The 19,318-nt window shown below is 42.4% G+C and overlaps 1 protein-coding gene and 1 long non-coding RNA gene across 3 annotated transcripts in view; one reads left to right on the top strand and one right to left on the bottom strand.

The window, feature by feature from the left end:
- ANKRD12 (ankyrin repeat domain 12) overlaps nucleotides 1-529 on the bottom strand; it is a 179,822-nt gene extending 179,293 nt beyond the window's left edge. The window contains exon 1 of the mRNA XM_089670995.1: nucleotides 275-529. The gene's annotated coding sequence lies outside the window, so the exon portion shown is untranslated. The remainder of the gene's footprint in view (nucleotides 1-274) is intronic.
- LOC149467882 (uncharacterized) lies at nucleotides 59-17,704 on the top strand. 2 transcript variants are annotated; one of them, XR_016311813.1, is made up of 2 exons: nucleotides 59-512; nucleotides 17,425-17,704. It is a non-coding gene; the product is annotated as an uncharacterized LOC149467882 (long non-coding RNA). The 2 variants fall into 2 exon arrangements; XR_016311812.1 differs by lacking the exon at nucleotides 59-512 and adding an exon at nucleotides 17,248-17,319.
- The last annotated feature ends 1,614 nt before the right edge of the window (nucleotides 17,705-19,318 follow it).

The following is a 19,318-nucleotide window of genomic DNA, read 5'->3' as shown; positions in this document are numbered from 1 at the left end:
CAGGGCGGGGCCAAGGTTGTCACTCAAAGGCACACACGGTCTGCGGTGAGCGCGGGTTGACAATGACAGGCCAGCCCGACTTATCGCCCACAGAGCGTCGTGTGTGCGTGCAGGGAGCGGACACGCGGCTGTAGCACACAGCCATTATCAATGCTCTACGTGCACTAATAATGCGCGTTCGCTAGAATCTTGTGTCCGCAGAGCCACTCCCACCCAGCCTACGTCACGGAAAAGGCAGCTTCAACCCCGTACGAGCTGGCAGTTGGAAACAAACCTGCGTCCTCCGATTGGTTGCTAGGGCAGTGGCGTCACCCGGGAATGGCTGCGCCTGGAAGAAGGTTCTCGAATTGCAGGCGGGTGAAGAAGCGAAGAGGAGGCGGTGGCGGCTGGCGGGTTGGGACGGCGAGGACGCCGGGCTTCTGCTCAGCGCTCTGGCCCTGTCTGCTGTCCACAGAGTCCGGTGTGCTCGTCTCCATTGCCGTCTCTGCCTTCACTATTGTTGTGATGGCGCAGTGAGTATTGTCTGCTGGGCTGTCAGGGCGCATGCGCCAAGTCTGGCTTGTCACCTGACTTGCCAGTTGCGACAGTGACGCAAGCAGCAGCTGTTTTGACAGATCTGAGCTGTTTGTGTAGTCAGGGAGCACGATCACTGAGAGAACTATATAGTGTGTGTTATGGGCCTGAGGGAGTGATCTTCTTAGCCAGATGACTAATAGGGGTTTATTTACTAAAACTGGAGAGTGCAAAATCAGACTCGCTTGGGTAAAGAAACCAATCAGGTTTTATTGAACAAGCTGGTTAGGAATTGATCGGCTACCGTGCACAGCTGTACCAGATTCTGAATGAACCAGTTTTAGTAAATCTCTCCCATAGTGTCACAGTGATCTCCAGCCAGGTTTATTCAATGAAATCATCACCCCAGGATGACACCATGTCAGATGTGATTGGGTGCAGGGTGGATTTTGTTACTCGCTGTGGATTGTACAATTAGAATGCTATTTTCTGGCTGAATGCATCCATTCGTATTTAAAGTGGAGCTTTACTCTCCCAATCAATATGGATTATTTTTAATCTTTATGCTGCTACCATTAGTAAATAGGAATGTATGTTGTATTTACTTGTTTAAACTATTTTTTATGTTTCTTCAGTACTTCCTGGTTTCTTGCCTAGGCAAATGATGTCATACATCCCAGGAGTCTTCTGGAGGAGGGGTTTTCTCAGTTAAGCATGCCCGCTTGCTTGTATGCATGAGCTAAGGGTAGATGGGTTCCAGAAATGCTACATTAATCATCTGCCCTTACTCAAGATGGCCACGGCCAGAAATGCTAGAGGGCTGTTTCAAAAAATGATTTATCAGCCATACAAAAGCATGGAGATATGGATGGGGGAGTTTGCTTTGAATATTAAAAATGAATTAAATAGCATGTTTGCTTTGTGGTGCTCAGATGCAGTGTTCTTTAAAGTTCTGCTTTAACCACTTGCCTACAGGGCACTTATACCCCCTTCCTGCCCAGGCCAATTTCCAGCTCTCAGCGCTGTCGCACTTTGACAACTGCATGGTCATGCAACACTGGACCCATATGAAATTTTTTATCATTTTTTTGTGACAGAGCTTTCTTTTGGTGGTATTTAATCACCTCCGGGTTTTTTATTTTTTCTAAAATAAACCAAAAACCGCTGAAAATTTTTTTTTAAAAAAAGTTTTTTCTTAGTTTTTGTTGTAAAATTTTGTAAATAAGTGATTTTTCTCCTTCACTGATGTGCGCTAATGAGGCTGCAGTGATGGGCACTGGTAGGTGGCACTGAAAAGCAGCACTGATATATGGCATTGATAGGCGGCACTGACAGGCAGCACTGATTGGCATTGATAGGTGGCACTGATGGGTGACACTGAAAGGCAGCTCAGATGGGCACTGATATGTGGCATTGATGTGCACTGGTAGGCACTGATATGTGGCACTGATGGACACTGAGATGTGGCACTTCTGGGGCCGCCCTGATGATCAGTGTACATGTCCCCTCCGCGGAATGCCAATTATTGGCTCTCCTCTCGAGCTGTCAGCGTGACAGCCGATAACCGGCATTTCCCTGTTTACATGTGAGCAGCTGTGATTAGACACAGCTGATCACATGACCAAGCCGACATCTTCGGCTCTTTTCGTAGATCGGCGATCCGCTGTGTCTGAGGGACACAGCACACCGCCGATCGCCCGCTACACGCTCCCTGAGCCGCGCATGCGTGGAGAGAATGGGAGGACGTCATATGACGTCCTCCCAGAAGGAGAGAACCACCTTGCGCCCTTCATTGGACTATATGGCGGCCGGGAGGTGGTTAAAGTGTTACTAAACCCACAACAGTAAAATCAGCCTGTATATGCAGTAAAGCATGCTTGTTATACTCACTGTGGGACCTAAGGGGTTCATCCTCTGCATTGTGTAAAAAGGCTGTTTGATCCTTTCTTCTCTGTTCCTCCCCTCTTTCAAGTGACCACCTCTTATCTCCAGACTGAACCATAGACATGCATATGCTCAATTTGATGTCTATTGCTAGAGAGGTTTTTTTTTTTCCTTGGGAGAGTGCATGTGCTCAGCGCAGGGCCAATCCGCACTATCCAGAGGATTTCCATCCTCCAAGAGCCGAAAGAAAACTCCTCTTACAAGCTTTAGCTAGTGGTGGGCTGGACATAGAAGTCACAAGACTGCTCTAACTGCTGATGAGAAAAGGTATTTAGCAGTTTATATTTACTAAAATAATTGCATTTCCATGTTGTGTGTACTGTGGGAGACCAGATATAGTGAATGCAGAATCCTGGGTTTAGTAACACTTTAAGCATATTCATTATCGTGCAGTTTTTGTACATGACCATTAGCATTGGTGGTTCTGTTATGTAGCCAAAGGCTACTTCACATGCATTTTTAGTCCTCATGCACACTGGACATTTTTACAGCGGCTGTTTTTGGCTTTTGACTTTTTTTTTTTCTTCTACAGCCAATAAACTCCCCAGCATGTTATCCTATGTGACCATGCACACAGACTATAATCAACATTTTTTTTGGCTGGGAAAAAACCCCAGAACTAGTGGGTTTGTAGAGTTTTTTTTTCTAGCTATAAAAACACTGTAAGTCACGGCAAACCAGCGTTTTTGGACTTTTTTTTTATACACCCTCCCCCCCCCCCCCCCCCCAATTTTTTTTCTCTTTTGGTTAAAAAAACAAAAAAAAACAAACTCTAAAAACCACTGCTAAACAAATACTAAATTGCTGAAAAACTCCTGTACTAAAATGTCCAGTGTGCATGGAGCCTTAACATGATGCACTGCATTTTTACTGCACCAAACCTGCAGCAAGCAGGTCTTTGAAAAACGCACCTGACACTCATTATATCAGTGTGAAGAGTTATAGAAATACATGGTGAAACGTTTTTCTTAATAATTTTTTTTTTTTTTAAGAACAGTGGAAGAAAAATCGGTCAGTGTGACTGCAGACAAAGCAGTAGATCTAGTCTAGGTGCACATATGTGTGGGTATGTGCATTCACATTTGCACAGGCACAACAACCCATTCATTTAAAAAGGCATGCTGTACCCATGAGGAACATTGGGGGAAAAAGTCCTCAACACTTATTATGTGAGGTAATATAAGGCCAATTCACACAATGGAGGGGAATTTACTACTATTGGAGCAACTGTGCAGTGTAACCAACCAGCTTTTAACTTCAGCTTGTTCAGTTAGTGGTTGCAAACCTCTGAAATAAAAAAAACGCATATCCCCCTAGAGCAGGGGTGTCAAACAATTCCATTGACAACAACATCGGCATTATGGTTGTTGTTAAAGAGCCCATTGTGTCTGTAGGACTATATAATTGTATCTACTCTTCATCAAATTAAATAATTGCCTGTGATTACTGGTTTTAGTAATAACTTAAGCAGACCGGCTTGGAGCCCACGTACAGACGTAGCAGAAGATGCAAGTCTAAAAAGGAGGATCACACACCAGCAGTATGTAACCTTCCTTTTCAACTGGCATAGTTGTAAGAATTAGAAACAGATGTCCATAGCACCGCACTCCCCTTACATCAGATGTCGAGAGACAACCCCCCCCTTATATCACAGTGCAACCCTGTTACCTTGTGCTGCTTCCTGAAAGAAGCTGGGAAGCAGAAAGTGCAGGGTCTGGAGGAGGAGTCAGTTGGCGAAGACAACGGGGTGCTGCGGTGGCACAGGATCTGTAGGAGTTCTGTTCTCTGCTGAGACAAGGTGGGGTGGAGACGAGAGGGGTGCTGCAGGAGAGGTGTGAGGTCCACGGGAAATGGCCCGCGGGTTTTGTGTTTGACACATGTGCTCTATAGTATGTACTTGCCTCTATCTAAAGAACCACGTGTGATTTCTGTTTGCTCTGTGTTACCTTTGCATGACTCACATGTGACAGTCTGAGGACAAAAGACCATTCTGAAAGACAGCCTCTGCTATGCATGTTTTTTTTTTTAATGAGACTGTAACGGAGTGCATGTCCATTCCCTCTACTTAGGTCTCAGATTACTCAGTTCTGTGCTCTATATTCTGTGCAGTGTGTGACATCACAGCCTCGGACCTTGCCTTCCAGCGCTGTGAAATGCTTTCTAAATTCTGTACTTTGAAAGGCTGTTGAGGGCAGATCGCTGCAGGTATGTAGGAGGATTTCTTAAATCTTGGTGTATCATCTGAGGCTTGCCACAGCACTGTGTATATGTAAGGGTTTGAAACCAATTTAAAGAGGAACTAAAGATACAATAAAAAAAATCTGTGAACAGACATGCTGGACAAAGCACTTTTGCATGCACTGTCTATTTTGCAACAACACTAACCTACCTGGCTGCTTGCAATCTATTAGATGTACACAGAGCTATGTATGTGCAGCTCGGCGTGCATTCCCAGCATGCTGCAGCTGTGCCAGAAAGACTTATTTCTATACCCATGTACAGGATTAGGTCATCCCTGCTGACCAAAAACCCAGAACATGGAGGGGTCCCGGGGAAGATGACAGCAAGTGGTGAGATATGTAACTGTTGCAGCACTGGAAGGTGAATATCTTGCAGAGTTTAGTTCTGCTTTAAGGTTTGAAAATTAAAGCTAGAAGCTGATTTGTTACTATGCACAGCTGCTTCAGATTCTGATTGTCTACTCTTAGTAAATATCTCCCAAGGTGTGGTGATTGGTGCTTTTCTTCACCTTATCAACATAAGTCGCTACTAGGGCACCCCAAAAACAATTGTTCTCTACAGGCATTTAAAACGGGAATCTCCACTGCCAGCTATTGCATTCAGTAGTTGAGGCACCCATGGCTGCCTACATACATTGATGCTGCTTAACAGTAACTACAGCTGATGTAACGCAGTCACTGCTCAGCCAATAATTTTCCATGAGGCACAGATGGGTGGTGCTTGCAGGGCCACCACTGGCTCAAATATGTCCAATTTAGAGAGCAACATCTGAAATTTAAGCTGTCTATGGCCAGTATAAAGCAAGGTATATGAATACACTGATCAGCACTGCAGCCATTGGCTGCATGTGCAGATCAAATGCTGGTTTTCAAGGAACATTTAACAGAAGCTGGTCTAATGACTAGCTTATTTGGAACAGAGATTGATACACATTCATCGAGATCTGTCTGGTTCCTGCTCATCCGGCTGAATTTTAATGTGTATACCCTGCTTCAGTCTGACTGCTCATGTAGACAAGGCTGTCTCGCCTTTTGGTTCATTATATTATGTCAGTGAAGTATTGCGCTTTCAAGACAATTCAGTACAGTATTAATCTAACGCCCCTTTTCCTCTCTCTGATCACAACTTTATCAGCTTCACACTCTGTCTCCTACTTCCCATGCCTCCAACCAGCAAACAGTTACCTGTAGCAACCTCCACCACCTCAGCCCTTCCCTTCACTCTGCTACTGATTGCCTTTATGATAATTGCGCCACTGTCCTGGCCACATCTGCCTACAACAACTATCATCCTCCCTGGACACACTTGCAACTATCATCCTCCCTGGCAAACAGACCACCAGGAGTCTCAAAAGACACAGCCGTGCTCTTGAGAGAGCATGGCCTAAAACTAAATTCCTGCAAAACTTTACCCTCTACAAATCCGCTCTTCTCAAATACAACTCTGGCCTTCATGCTGCTAAACAAACCTACAACGCTTTCATCAAAACCCTCTCATCCAATCCTAGTCAACTCTTTTCTACCCTTAATTCCTTACTCCACCCCTACCCCCCCACCAACTTACTGCCCAGAAGATTGCCAGTAATTTCAAGAACAAGATCAACACAATTTGTGATGTGGTCTCCAGTATTAAGCTTCCTCCTCCAACTAACATACCAGGCCCAACACTCTCCTCTTTCTACCCAGTTACCACCGAGGAAGTTGCCAAACTCCTTTTCACGGCTCACTTCACCACCTGTCCCCTTATGATTATTGCAGTTTTCTTTCTGCTCTATCCTAAACTCTCTAACCCACATCTTCAACCTCTCCCTCCTTGCTCATATATGCACTATATCCCCATACTTAAAAAAAAAAAAAAAAAAAAAACCCTAGCTGATTGAATAACTGAGACCCATCTCCCCGCTCCCTTTTGCCTCCAAGCTTCTCAAGTGTCTTGTTCACAACGGTATGAATTGCTACCTCACCAACAGCAACTTTTTTGATCCTCCTACAGTTTGGCTTCCATCCATAACATTCCACTGAAACTGCCCTACTAAAACTCATTAGCACCCTACTAACTTCTAAAATGAATGGCCATTACGCCATCCTTATTCCTAGACTTTTCCGCTGCCTTTGACACAGTCGACCACCCACTCCTCCTCAGTAAACTCCACTCCCTTGGCCTCTGCGACTCTGCTTTCTCCTGATCCTCCTCTTACCTTTCTCCGTGCACTTTCAGCGTCGCATACAACTCCTCTTCCTCTCTCTGTTGGGGTACCCCAAGGCTCAGTTTAGTCTTTGGGCCCCTCCTTTTCTCTCTCTCTACACCTCCTCCATGAGTCAATTGATAATCTCCAATTCCCCCTCTATGCCGACGGCACCCAGATCTATCTCTCCACTCCCCAGCTCACCCCCTCAATCTCATGTATCACAAATCTACTAATTAGTATGGATGTCACATCACTTACTTAAACCCATTCTTTCGAAAACCGAGCTTGTAATATTTCCTCCTCCTTGATCCCCCACTCATGACTTTACCATTAAGATCAACAACACAACCATTGGTCCTTCCCCGTCATGCCAGCCTGCTAGGTGCAATCCTAGACTCTGACCTGTCCTTCGGGCCCCACATCCAATCACTGGCTAAATCCTGCAGTCTCAACCTCCGCAACATTTCCAGAATACACCCCTTTCTGACTGACACCACAAACCACTTAACCGCGCCTTGGTTATATTCCGCCTTGATTAATGCAACTCCCTCCTCACTGGTCTACCGTTACAGGGGTTATAACCCCTTCAGTCTATTATGAATGCTCCTGCTAGACTCATACACCTTACCAACCAATCAGCGACTGCTGCCCCTCTCTGCCAATCCCTTCACTGGCTTTCACTAACCCAATGTATAACATTCAAAATGCTAAGCACAACGTACAAAGCCATCCACAAGACTGCCCCTAGCTACATCACCAACCTCATCCACAGATATCGTCCAAATGATCCACTCCACTCCTCCCAAGACATCTTGCTCTCTAGCTCCCTCGTCACCTGCTTCCATGCTCTTCTCCAGAGCCTCTCCCATCCTCTTGAACTCCCTACCCCAGTATGTCCAGTCAGCCCCCACCCTGTCTGCCTTTAAACGATCTTTGAAAACTCACTTATTCAAGGAAGCCTACCTCACCACCTAAGAACTGTACTTTAATCACCTCCATCAGATCATCCTCTGCAGCTATCACCTTTTTGTACCACCTCCCTTTTCCTTTAGATTGTAAGCTGCACAAGCAGGGCCCTCCTATTCCTTCTGTACTGAAATGTATTGTAATTGTACTATCTCCCTTATATTGTAAAGCGCTGCGCAAACTTGGCGCTATATAAATCCTGTATAATAATAATGCAGTATTTTGGTACTTATTATTGCAGCTCAATCCCTTTTTTGTTTTGTTTTTTTTTTAAGTTACACCATCACATATACAGTACTTGTAAGAGATTTAGTTTGGGGATGTGTCAGACTGCATTTGGGTGCGAAGAAGAGGGAAAAGCAGGACATACCATAAAGCAAGCAGTAATAGTAGAGCAGTGGTTTTCTGGAAGAGGGGGCAGGCACCAAATGGAGCTGCAAATGAAAACTTCACCGTTACCATTTCCAAATACAGGGTCCTGGCCAGTTTAAAATCCAGTAATACACTGAACAGTAACTCTCCTTGCTCTGCACATGCTCAGTTGCTATTTTTCGGCACAGTGCTGAAAATGTAGAGGCTGATCTGCTGATGGCATAAAGATTACTGCTGCTCAGGGGCTCTGGGCTTCAGAAAAATGGCAGCCTCCAGCAAGAAGAAACAGGAACAATGGTGGAGGCAATTTACAGCACACAGTAATTTTGGTAGCATATTTCTTGAAGTATCGATTTTAGTTTTTTTGCTTAATCTCAATCCTTATGAGCTACTAATCTTTCCTGCCCTCTAAGAAGTGCATCCTTTCTGGTAAATTAGGGTTAATTACTTGTGGGAGGGACTACAGACTTTCCTGGATTCTCATGTTGACTTTTAGGTTGGGATACATCCCGCTTCCTTCTCTCTGTGATTGCTGTCCACTGGAGGCTCTTTTCTTGCTCCTGAGACTTCAGAGCAGCAGCTCCTCTTCCCCTCCCACCAGCCAGACTATCCTGAGCACACAGTGAATGGGATGTGTAGGGAGTGTCCAGGGATTGCTGAAGATGATGTTAGCACTTCCCCCTGGCAGTACTAGGGTCGTTGGTTCAAACCCCAACCGCGGCAGCACCTGCCTGGAGTTTTCATGTTCCACCTGTGCTTACGTGGGTTTCCTCTTGGTACTTCGGTTTCCTCCCACACTCCAAAGACATGCTGGTAGGTTAATTGGCTCCTGTCTAAAATTGGCTCTAGTAACTATGAACATGATTTAGGGACCTTAAGATTGTAAACTCCCTGAGGGTTACGGATGATGTGAATGTACTATATATATATATATATATATATATATATATATATATATATATATATATATGTGTGTGTGTGTGTGTAAAACGCTGCGTAAATTGACGGCACTATACAAGTACCTGTAACAACTAAAAATGTGCTGTTCCTGTGCTGGAAGTGGCTAGAGGAGAAGCCCACACAAGCATGGAATGTGAGTGTTGAGGAAGGGGGGATCTGAGGACTCAGAAGGAAATCAAAGCCCAGGAAGTATAAGAGAAGGTGGTAAAGAGAGGACAGGGACTGCTGCTGGCTGAACGTGCAGCCCAGAACAAAGACAGATCTGCAGGAGGTGAACACTGTGCAAACTTCTCACACTGCCTCCACTTCCTGGTTTGAGTAATTACAGGTTGCCATAAAAATGGAGGCATGCGAGCAGTGTGCAAGTGCTGGGTTGCTGCTGAGGTGTGTGCCCATTTGCTAAGCGCAGTCACATGTCAAAGAAGGAGGGACTGAAAGGGGATGGATTGCTGTATTTGTATCCACCCCCTCTATACTTTCAAACAGAGGACCGTTACTGGGCATTTCCTGATACTTCAAACGTTTGTACAGCACAAGTTTTGAGGAAAGAAAGAAATGGCATAGGGTACTTATGCACTATTTAATTTGCCTTTCTCATACTTCCCCTTTTAATGTATGTTCTTTGCTAAAGAACATTATTTTTTATCAAGTTGTTATGGATAAAGTTCCATTTTAAGTCAGCTCTTTCATTTGAATGAGTTGACACTGCACCAGACTGGGGGGAACCGCATATGCAGCTTTTTTTTCTTTTTCCTCTAGAACAGAGTGTGCCATGACATGCAGTGGTGTGTTATCATGCACTGCATTCATTATCAATGGCATAGGTGTGATACCAGCATTCATGTTTATGTGCTGCTTTAGAAGTATCTGCCTATGCTAATCTCTCCTGAAGCAGTTTGTTAGCCCCCTTACAACACAATGACAATATGGCTTCTATAAGTCAACCCTTTTATGACAAGGGTCATCTATTCTCCCCCCATCAGCATTATTAATTCTTGGGAGTCTGCGGTCCAAGATGAAAATGATATGCAGTGCTTTATAGGTTGTTCGAAAATGTTCCTGTGTGAATCCACCTAAAAACACTGGCAGGGTTAGTATTGGGAGGGGAAAGCTTAATATCAACTTGAGCAGAAGATGGCCATCCATGTCCAGCCTTCAGGGCCTAGGATTGTTGGACTCCACAGGGCTCTATATAACAAATATACATATTTCACAATTCTGCACCATTACCCTGGAAATGTTTTAGGTTAGGCCAGGTTCACTGTGTTGAAATCGCCCATTGTTTTTTGCCCTCAATATCACAGAACCCCGATATTTACTTGTGTTGCTTCCATTGGCCCCCACCACCAGTTTTAAAACCCATGTTAGATCCATCCATGTTAGAACACAAAAATGTGGGCCCCAAACAAATGGAAATGTGCATACTAGAACTAACTATAGAGGCAAAGTGACTACTACCCACTCATTCACAACACATTCTCCCCATTTAAAAAATCATGAAGAGCCACAAAGAATACAATCCCATTTTTTTGGAAAATGCCAACACTTACAGGAAGAAAAGGTTTGCACCTTAGAAAGAAGTGGGGTTCTGGTATCCAGAACCAGGAAAAGGACAGCCTGCAGAAGGGGAAGAAGCTCCAAAAATAAAAAGGGAAGCAATAAAATATTCTCTATGTCCCCTAAGGCTAGTCACTTCACTGGGGGTGTGTGAAGGTTTTCAACCACATAAAGCGTTTGAATATTTTGAGGAAACGCAAACCTCTAACCACTACTAGCTCAATCAGATAATATACAGAAAGGCACCCACATTGAGTAATATGTTGGTTAGAAGTGCAATAGATCCACTGAACTTAGGTGGTTGAAACAAACCCACTTTTTTTAGATTGCATAGGTTTTGATTTGCATATGGTCACTGTTGCACCTGTAAAGAACAACAGAAGAAGAGACTTCAGGAAAAAGGGCAATACAGAACAGTTCATTAACCAAGACTCTGAAGTGGTGGTCTGTTATAGTGCCCCTGTGGTTCACAATACATAGGGAGGACCACCAGAAAAAGTAGCCATCAGAGTGAGGGAACATATTTAAACCAAAAGAGCTTCAAAAAGGTCACGTCTCTGAACATTTCCTCATGTATCGTAACCCTAGGACCCTAGTGGGTTGCAATTCAGGGGGTGTTGAAAAACAAAAACATTGGCAAGGGGAGTGGACATGAACTTTAATGACATCCCAGTCTTAGTCTGTAGGGTTCAATGTTGAGTTGGCCCACCCTTTGCAGCTATACCAGCTTCAACTCTTCTGTGAAGGCTGTCCACAAGGTTTAGGAGTGTGTCTGTGGGAATGTTATACCATTCTTCCAGAAACGCATTTGTGAGATCAGGCACTGATGTCCGACGAGAAGGCCTGGCTTGTAGTCTCCACTCTTAATTCATCCCAAAAAGTGTTCCGTCGGGTTGAGGTCAGGACTCTGTCCAGGTCAGTCAAGTTCCTCCACCCCAAACTTGCTCATCCATGTCTTTATGGACCTTGCTTTGTGTACTGGTGCACAGTCATGTTGTAACAGGAAGGGGCATCCCCAAAACTGTTCCAACAAAGTTGGGAACCTGAAATTGTCTTGATATGTTGACGCCTTAAGAATTCCCTTCACTGGAACTAAGGGGCCAAGCCCAACCCCTGAAAAATAACCCCACACCATAATACCCCCCTCCACTGAACTTTACACCTGGCACAATGAAGTGCCGTTCTGGAAACCGCCAAACCCATACACGTTCATCAGATTTCCAGACAGAAAAATGTGATTAGTCACTGCAGAACAGTTTTAGAATACCACAAACAGTTGACAGTGGGATATTTAATAGCAACAAAATTTCACGGATGGACTTAATGCACAGATGGCAACCTATCACAGTACCACTGAACAATATGGTAGTGTGACAAGAGCACCCCTACCTGAAAAAAGAAGGTTACTAAGAGATCCACGCGGAGTAATATGGATTCAAAAATTACAGGCAATAGTTTATTTGATCACATAGATCATAAGGAGGTTAAACATGAGCATGGTGAACATGTCAAGCAAATAAAATCATTTTAAAAGCACTTAGCGTCTTCATATCAGGGTCATTAGGCAAGTAGAGTACCATATAAGGCAATATACGGTAATGGTGAGGTTTTGATCCTAGGTTTCCAAGAATTTCCAGCTTGTATTAGAGTGAACCATAGATTCAGCAAATATGTTCCCAATGTAAGTCAGGATGTGTAGAGTAGCCTCCTGTGGTATGGAAGCTGGAACACAAAAATACACAAAAAATATATGAAAATATAGGAGCTGAATCACATCCAGGCCTCACCAAGCCTCCCTCTACAGTAATTAGTGGACACCTTCATTACCTTCTTAGTTGTGAAACTGTCATACCCGCTTCTCAAATGTGGGGACTTCCTGGATAGCCACCCCAAGTGAAACACAGTCCACAGTACCAAATGATTCTGGGGATATATATAGAAATTATTGTATAAAGCACAGGCATCAAGTGAAACCCTGAAAGCAAAAAACAAAGTATGGGTATATTACCATCGATAGAGATCAAGAGGACTCCCGTCGACTTGAAATAGGATCAGGTCCTTGATGCTTATTCAAAGGTGCATATGGGGGTGGGGAGCCAGGTAGTCACAGTACGTAGATTCCAAACACATATATTGTGTATATAGCAGGCCGTGAATACCTGAGTCTGTATACCCACTGAAGGGTTTCCAGAAATTACTCAATCTGAGAAAATTGAAGCGGTTTGAATAGGATATGGCTTGGTCACAGCATACAATGCCTAAATAGGATAGCGTATAAGTATATATATATATTCTCTAAAAAGGATTTCCAAAAATTTCCCGAGTATACAGGGTAGATTAGGCCCGTATAACAAGCCCTCTTAGCTCCAGATATACTCTATAAATCTACACAGCTGTAAGCTTAAATAAACTTGCCACCGGTGGAAGGTATATTCCCCTAGGGGATTGCCGTTTGCTAACCGCTGTAGTAGTAGACTTTATGGTAGTTTCCAGAGGGCCTCGTGCCTTCCTAGCAAGGAGCTGTGACACCGCCGTTCCTTCCCACCTCGTGGGCGCCGCACCCTATGAAGACGCCGAGCGTAGTGACGTCATTACGTTGACGCGTTTCGTCCGCCAATCACCGCAGACTTCGTCAGAACTGGGAGGGGACTTCAATCCTTTGCCTTATATGGTGCACTAATTGCATACCAAAGAGTCTCCACCTCGCCATCTTGTGTTGAAAGAGTATCACTACATTCGAAAGATCCAAAGTGAATTAAAACACATATATTAAATTTAAATTGACTGCTGGCAATAAAAAAGGGGGGACCATATTATTATAAATCAGATCATCTTTAAAGAGGATAATGGAAAGAAATTTTTATTATAGTTCAAAAAGGGGGGGACATCAAGAGAGGATTCAATTTCCTAATTTTAGTATTGATCTAGTTATTATAAGAATTCAATATGTAGTGGAAATAAGAAGACTCACATAGTTAAATTCATACTTTATCCGGATAGATCCATACTTCACTCCCCTATATAATACCCCAGTTTAGATTATATATCAGGGTATATTAGAGGTTCCAAGAAATTCAATTCAAAAAAACTCCAAAGTTGAGTTCTGTATTCAGTCCGTATGGGACAAGTGCACCCAGGGTATAGATCCAAAATTTTTCTTTTTGTAGGAGGACTTTATCAAAGTCCCCCCGACGAGCTGAAATATTAAGCAAGAAAATCCCTTTCACTTTTAGACCTTCTGTTTTACCCCCGTGTACTTCTTTAAAGTGTTGTGCCAGTGGGTTCTCTTTTTCTCCCTTTCTTACATTCCTATTTTCATTTCTAATGTCTCTCAAGTGTTCACCGATCCTAGTCCTGAGATTCCTTTTCGTTTTTCCTAGATACATCTTCTTGCATGGACATTCTATCATATATATTATTCTACTGCTGGAGCAGTTAATAAAACTTCGTATCTGGAATGCCTTAGATTTATCATTATTAAAGAACTGATTAGACTTATGTACGAATGGACAAATTTGACAATGGCCACATGGAAACATACCACATAGGCCTGTCCTCCTAGTTAGCCAATTTCTTTGTGGTGCCCTCTGAAACTCTGATTGTACTAGTATGTCATTTAAATTCCGAGCTCTTTTTGCTACCATTTGGGGGCTCTCCCCTACCACTCTTGCTATCTGTGGATTTTGAGTTAATAAATACCAATGAGAGTCCAGGGCCTTCTTGACTTCATCCAATTGTTGTCCAAATTTAGTTATGAATCTTACCGGTTGATTTACCGAGTTCGCCCCTGGCTTTGATTTTGGTTTATTTATAAGCTCCTCTCTTGTTCTACCAAGAGCTCTTCTTTTTGCTCTTCTTAGGGTTCTATGTGAGTAACCTCTTTCCCTAAACCTCTTGTAGAGCTGAATAGATTCATTTCTATATTCAGCTTCTTCTGTACAGTTCCTTTTTATTCTCTGAAACTGGCCAATGGGTATTCCCTGTTTTAAGCTCCTTGGATGGTAGCTATTAGCATGTAAAAGTGTATTGGCCGCTGTTTCCTTTCTAAACGTTTTAGTGACTAGTTTATTTTCATGAATTGAGATTGATAAATCCAAGAATGTTATTACCTCTCTATCTGCTGTATAAGTAAGTTTGATATTCCTATCGTTATCATTTAGGAATTCCATAAATTTTTTTTAAAACACTTTTACATGCTAACGATAGGAATATCAAACTTACTTATACAGCAGATAGAGAGGTAATAACATTCTTGGATTTATCAATCTCAATTCATGAAAATAAACTAGTCACTAAAACGTTTAGAAAGGAAACAGCGGCCAATACACTTTTACATGCTAATAGCTACCATCCAAGGAGCTTAAAACAGGGAATACCCATTGGCCAGTTTCAGAGAATAAAAAGGAACTGTACAGAAGAAGCTGAATATAGAAATGAATCTATTCAGCTCTACAAGAGGTTTAGGGAAAGAGGTTACTCACATAGAACCCTAAGAAGAGCAAAAAGAAGAGCTCTTGGTAGAACAAGAGAGGAGCTTATAAATAAACCAAAATCAAAGCCAGGGGCGAACTCGGTAAATCAACCGGTAAGATTCATAACTAAATTTGGACAACAATGGGATGAAGTCAAGAAGGCCCTGGACTCTCATTGGTATTTATTAACTCAAAATCCACAGATAGCAAGAGTGGTAGGGGAGAGCCCCCAAATGGTAGCAAAAAGAGCTCGGAATTTAAATGACATACTAGTACAATCAGAGTTTCAGAGGGCACCACAAAGAAATTGGCTAACTAGGAGGACAGGCCTATGTGGTATGTTTCCATGTGGCCATTGTCAAATTTGTCCATTCGTACATAAGTCTAATCAGTTCTTTAATAATGATAAATCTAAGGCATTCCAGATACAAAGTTTTATTAACTGCTCCAGCAGTAGAATAATATATATGATAGAATGTCCATGCAAGAAGATGTATATAGGAAAAACGAAAAGGAATCTCAGGACTAGGATCGGTGAACACTTGAGAGACATTAGAAATGAAAATAGGAATGTAAGAAAGGGAGAAAAAGAGAACCCACTGGCACAACACTTTAAAGAAGTACACGGGGGTAAAACAGAAGGTCTAAAAGTGAAAGGGATTTTCTTGCTTAATATTTCAGCTCGTCGGGGGGACTTTGATAAAGTCCTCCTACAAAAAGAAAAATTTTGGATCTATACCCTGGGTGCACTTGTCCCATACGGACTGAATACAGAACTTAACTTTGGAGTTTTTTTGAATTGAATTTCTTGGAACCTCTAATATACCCTGAGATATAATCTAAACTGGGGTATTATATAGGGGAGTGAAGTATGGATCTATCCGGATAAAGTATGAATTTAACTATGCGAGTCTTCTTATTTCCACTACATATTGAATTCTTATAATAACTAGATCAATACTAAAATTAGGAAATTGAATCCTCTCTTGATGTCCCCCCCTTTTTGAACTATAATAAAAATTTCTTTCCATTATCCTCTTTAAAGATGATCTGATTTATAATAATATGGTCCCCCCTTTTTTATTGCCAGCAGTCAATTTAAATTTAATATATGTGTTTTAATTCACTTTGGATCTTTCGAATGTAGTGATACTCTTTCAACACAAGATGGCGAGGTGGAGACTCTTTGGTATGCAATTAGTGCACCATATAAGGCAAAGGATTGAAGTCCCCTCCCAGTTCTGACGAAGTCTGCGGTGATTGGCGGACGAAACGCGTCAACGTAATGACGTCACTACGCTCGGCGTCTTGATAGGGTGCGGCGCCCACGAGGTGGGAAGGAACGGCGGTGTCACAGCTCCTTGCTAGGAAGGCACGAGGCCCTCTGGAAACTACCATAAAGTCTACTACTACAGCGGTTAGCAAACGGCAATCCCCTAGGGGAATATACCTTCCACCGGTGGCAAGTTATTTAAGCTTACAGCTGTGTAGATTTATAGAGTATATCTGGAGCTAAGAGGGCTTGTTATACGGGCCTAATCTACCCTGTATACTCGGGAAATTTTTGGAAATCCTTTTTAGAGGAATATATATATATATATATATATATATATATATATATATATATATATATATATATATATATATATATATACTTATACGCTATCCTATTTAGGCATTGTATGCTGTGACCAAGCCATATCCTATTCAAACCTCTTCAATTTTCTCAGATTGAGTAATTTCTGGAAACCCTTCAGTGGGTATACAGACTCAGGTATTCACGGCCTGCTATATACACAATATATGTGTTTGGAATCTACGTATTGTGACTACCTGGCTCCCCACCCCCATATGCACCTTTGAATAAGCATCAAGGACCTGATCCTATTTCAAGTCGACGGGAGTCCTCTTGATCTCTATCGATGGTAATATACCCATACTTTGTTTTTTGCTTTCAGGGTTTCACTTGATGCCTGTGCTTTATACAATAATTTCTATATATATCCCCAGAATCATTTGGTACTGTGGACTGTGTTTCACTTGGGGTGGCTATCCAGGAAGTCCCCACATTTGAGAAGCGGGTATGACAGTTTCACAACTAAGAAGGTAATGAAGGTGTCCACTAATTACTGTAGAGGGAGGCTTGGTGAGGCCTGGATGTGATTCAGCTCCTATATTTTCATATATTTTTTGTGTATTTTTGTGTTCCAGCTTCCATACCACAGGAGGCTACTCTACACATCCTGACTTACATTGGGAACATATTTGCTGAATCTATGGTTCACTCTAATACAAGCTGGAAATTCTTGGAAACCTAGGATCAAAACCTCACCATTACCGTATATTGCCTTATATGGTACTCTACTTGCCTAATGACCCTGATATGAAGACGCTAAGTGCTTTTAAAATGATTTTATTTGCTTGACATGTTCACCATGCTCATGTTTAACCTCCTTATGATCTATGTGATCAAATAAAGTATTGCCTGTAATTTTTGAATCCATATTACTCCGCGTGGATCTCTTAGTAACCTTCTTTTTTCAGGTAGGGGTGCTCTTGTCACACTACCATATTGTTCAGTATGCATTTTCTGGGTTTATGGATCCACACTTATATACTAAGTGAGTCGGAGATATGATTATGACACCAGCTTTTCGTGTCATTCTAGGTGGCCTGTTTCTGCTCTATTTTTGTATCACAGTACCACACTTGAATTCACAGAGCTCCTGAGAATGACCCATTCTTTCATAAATGTTTGTAGGTGCAATCTGCACGTCTAGGTCCTTGATTTTATATACCTGTGGCCATAGAGGTGGTTGGAACACCTGAATCCAATGATTCGGAGGGGTATCCCAATACTTTTGGCAGTATATAGTGTATCAAAGGAGCTATATCCAAAAGGGATACTTGGTGGATCTATAAAGCAGACACACTGATCCCCAAGGGTCTCAGTGTAGAAATGGTCCTCCGTTGTTACATCAGTGACCTTAACATTCTTTTGATCAACTTTTGGACCAATTTTGGGATTGCACGGTAACAATATTTATTATTCCCAGTATATCTTTTGGGGAGCACTATAACATTTAGTTTAACACTTTAATTTTTTAATTAAAAATAACAGATTCTAATTTATTCAAAAAGATTCACAGTGGGAGTAGGGTACGTGGAAGGAGAAAACAACATAGGTGGCAACGGTACTTGGATTTGGGAATACTTTCAGGCACCATCAAGTTGTGATTAAGAAGATTGCGGATTGGGTTTTAAATTCTCATTTATACAGTGGTAAGGTTTTTTTTTTGTCCATGATGAATGGATTGCTTCTGATCCCTTTACTTTGTGCCCCTGATGACATCTTGAGGAAACATGTTGGGCGGAGCAAAAGGAACAGGGACTTGCTCTAGGAGAGAGTAGACTGGCTCTGATGCCTGTGTAGTGCTGACAGACAAAATATAGTTAAAATTCTGAGTGCTATATCTCATAGTGATATCCTTTTAGTAGAAGTGCCTTTTTAAGTGTATTTTATTCTGTTATATAAATACCAATTATACCGTGAGCACTGTGTTGTTCATTTTGCGTTTTTCTTGAGTTTGCCTAAGTGGTTTTATCCCGAAAGATTCAACATCTTTACCACCATTTTGAAGAGCAATAGCCTTTATCTCAGCTCTAAAAGGGATATGTCTGCAAGACCTTAACAGACTTTTGGATTCAGTGGTGATTCACACCCCTGCACTGCAGTTGCAATCTGCAGTGAGTTTCAATGTTAATGACACCCCAAAGGTCGCAAATGCAGTGCATTTGCCTATCCGGATTGCATGGCACAGAGATTTCATGCGATCTGGTTGCACTGCAAATGGGCTCAAATCACACCGTGTCTCATGTGGCACCTGAAGCACGTTCCTGTGCGATTTCTGGTGTGAATGGGCCATAAAGAATACCTTAAATATGGAGGCCTTCTGAAAATGCTAAATGCATGATGCATGTCTATCTTGCTATTCAATTAGCTTTAATATTTTGGGTCAATGACAATCTGAATGATTTTTTTTCCTTGTTCTATGCAAGATTAGGTTAAAGCATAGCTAAAAACAAAGCCTACCCCCTCAAAACT

Source organism: Staurois parvus, unplaced genomic scaffold (assembly GCF_062004578.1).
Source record: "Staurois parvus isolate SC_StPar_1 unplaced genomic scaffold, SC_StPar_1.0 ptg000097l, whole genome shotgun sequence".
In the NCBI taxonomy this organism is placed as follows: Eukaryota; Metazoa; Chordata; class Amphibia; order Anura; family Ranidae; genus Staurois; species Staurois parvus.
Note: the sequence above shows the minus strand (reverse complement) of the source record. Positions and strands in the feature narration are given on the sequence as shown.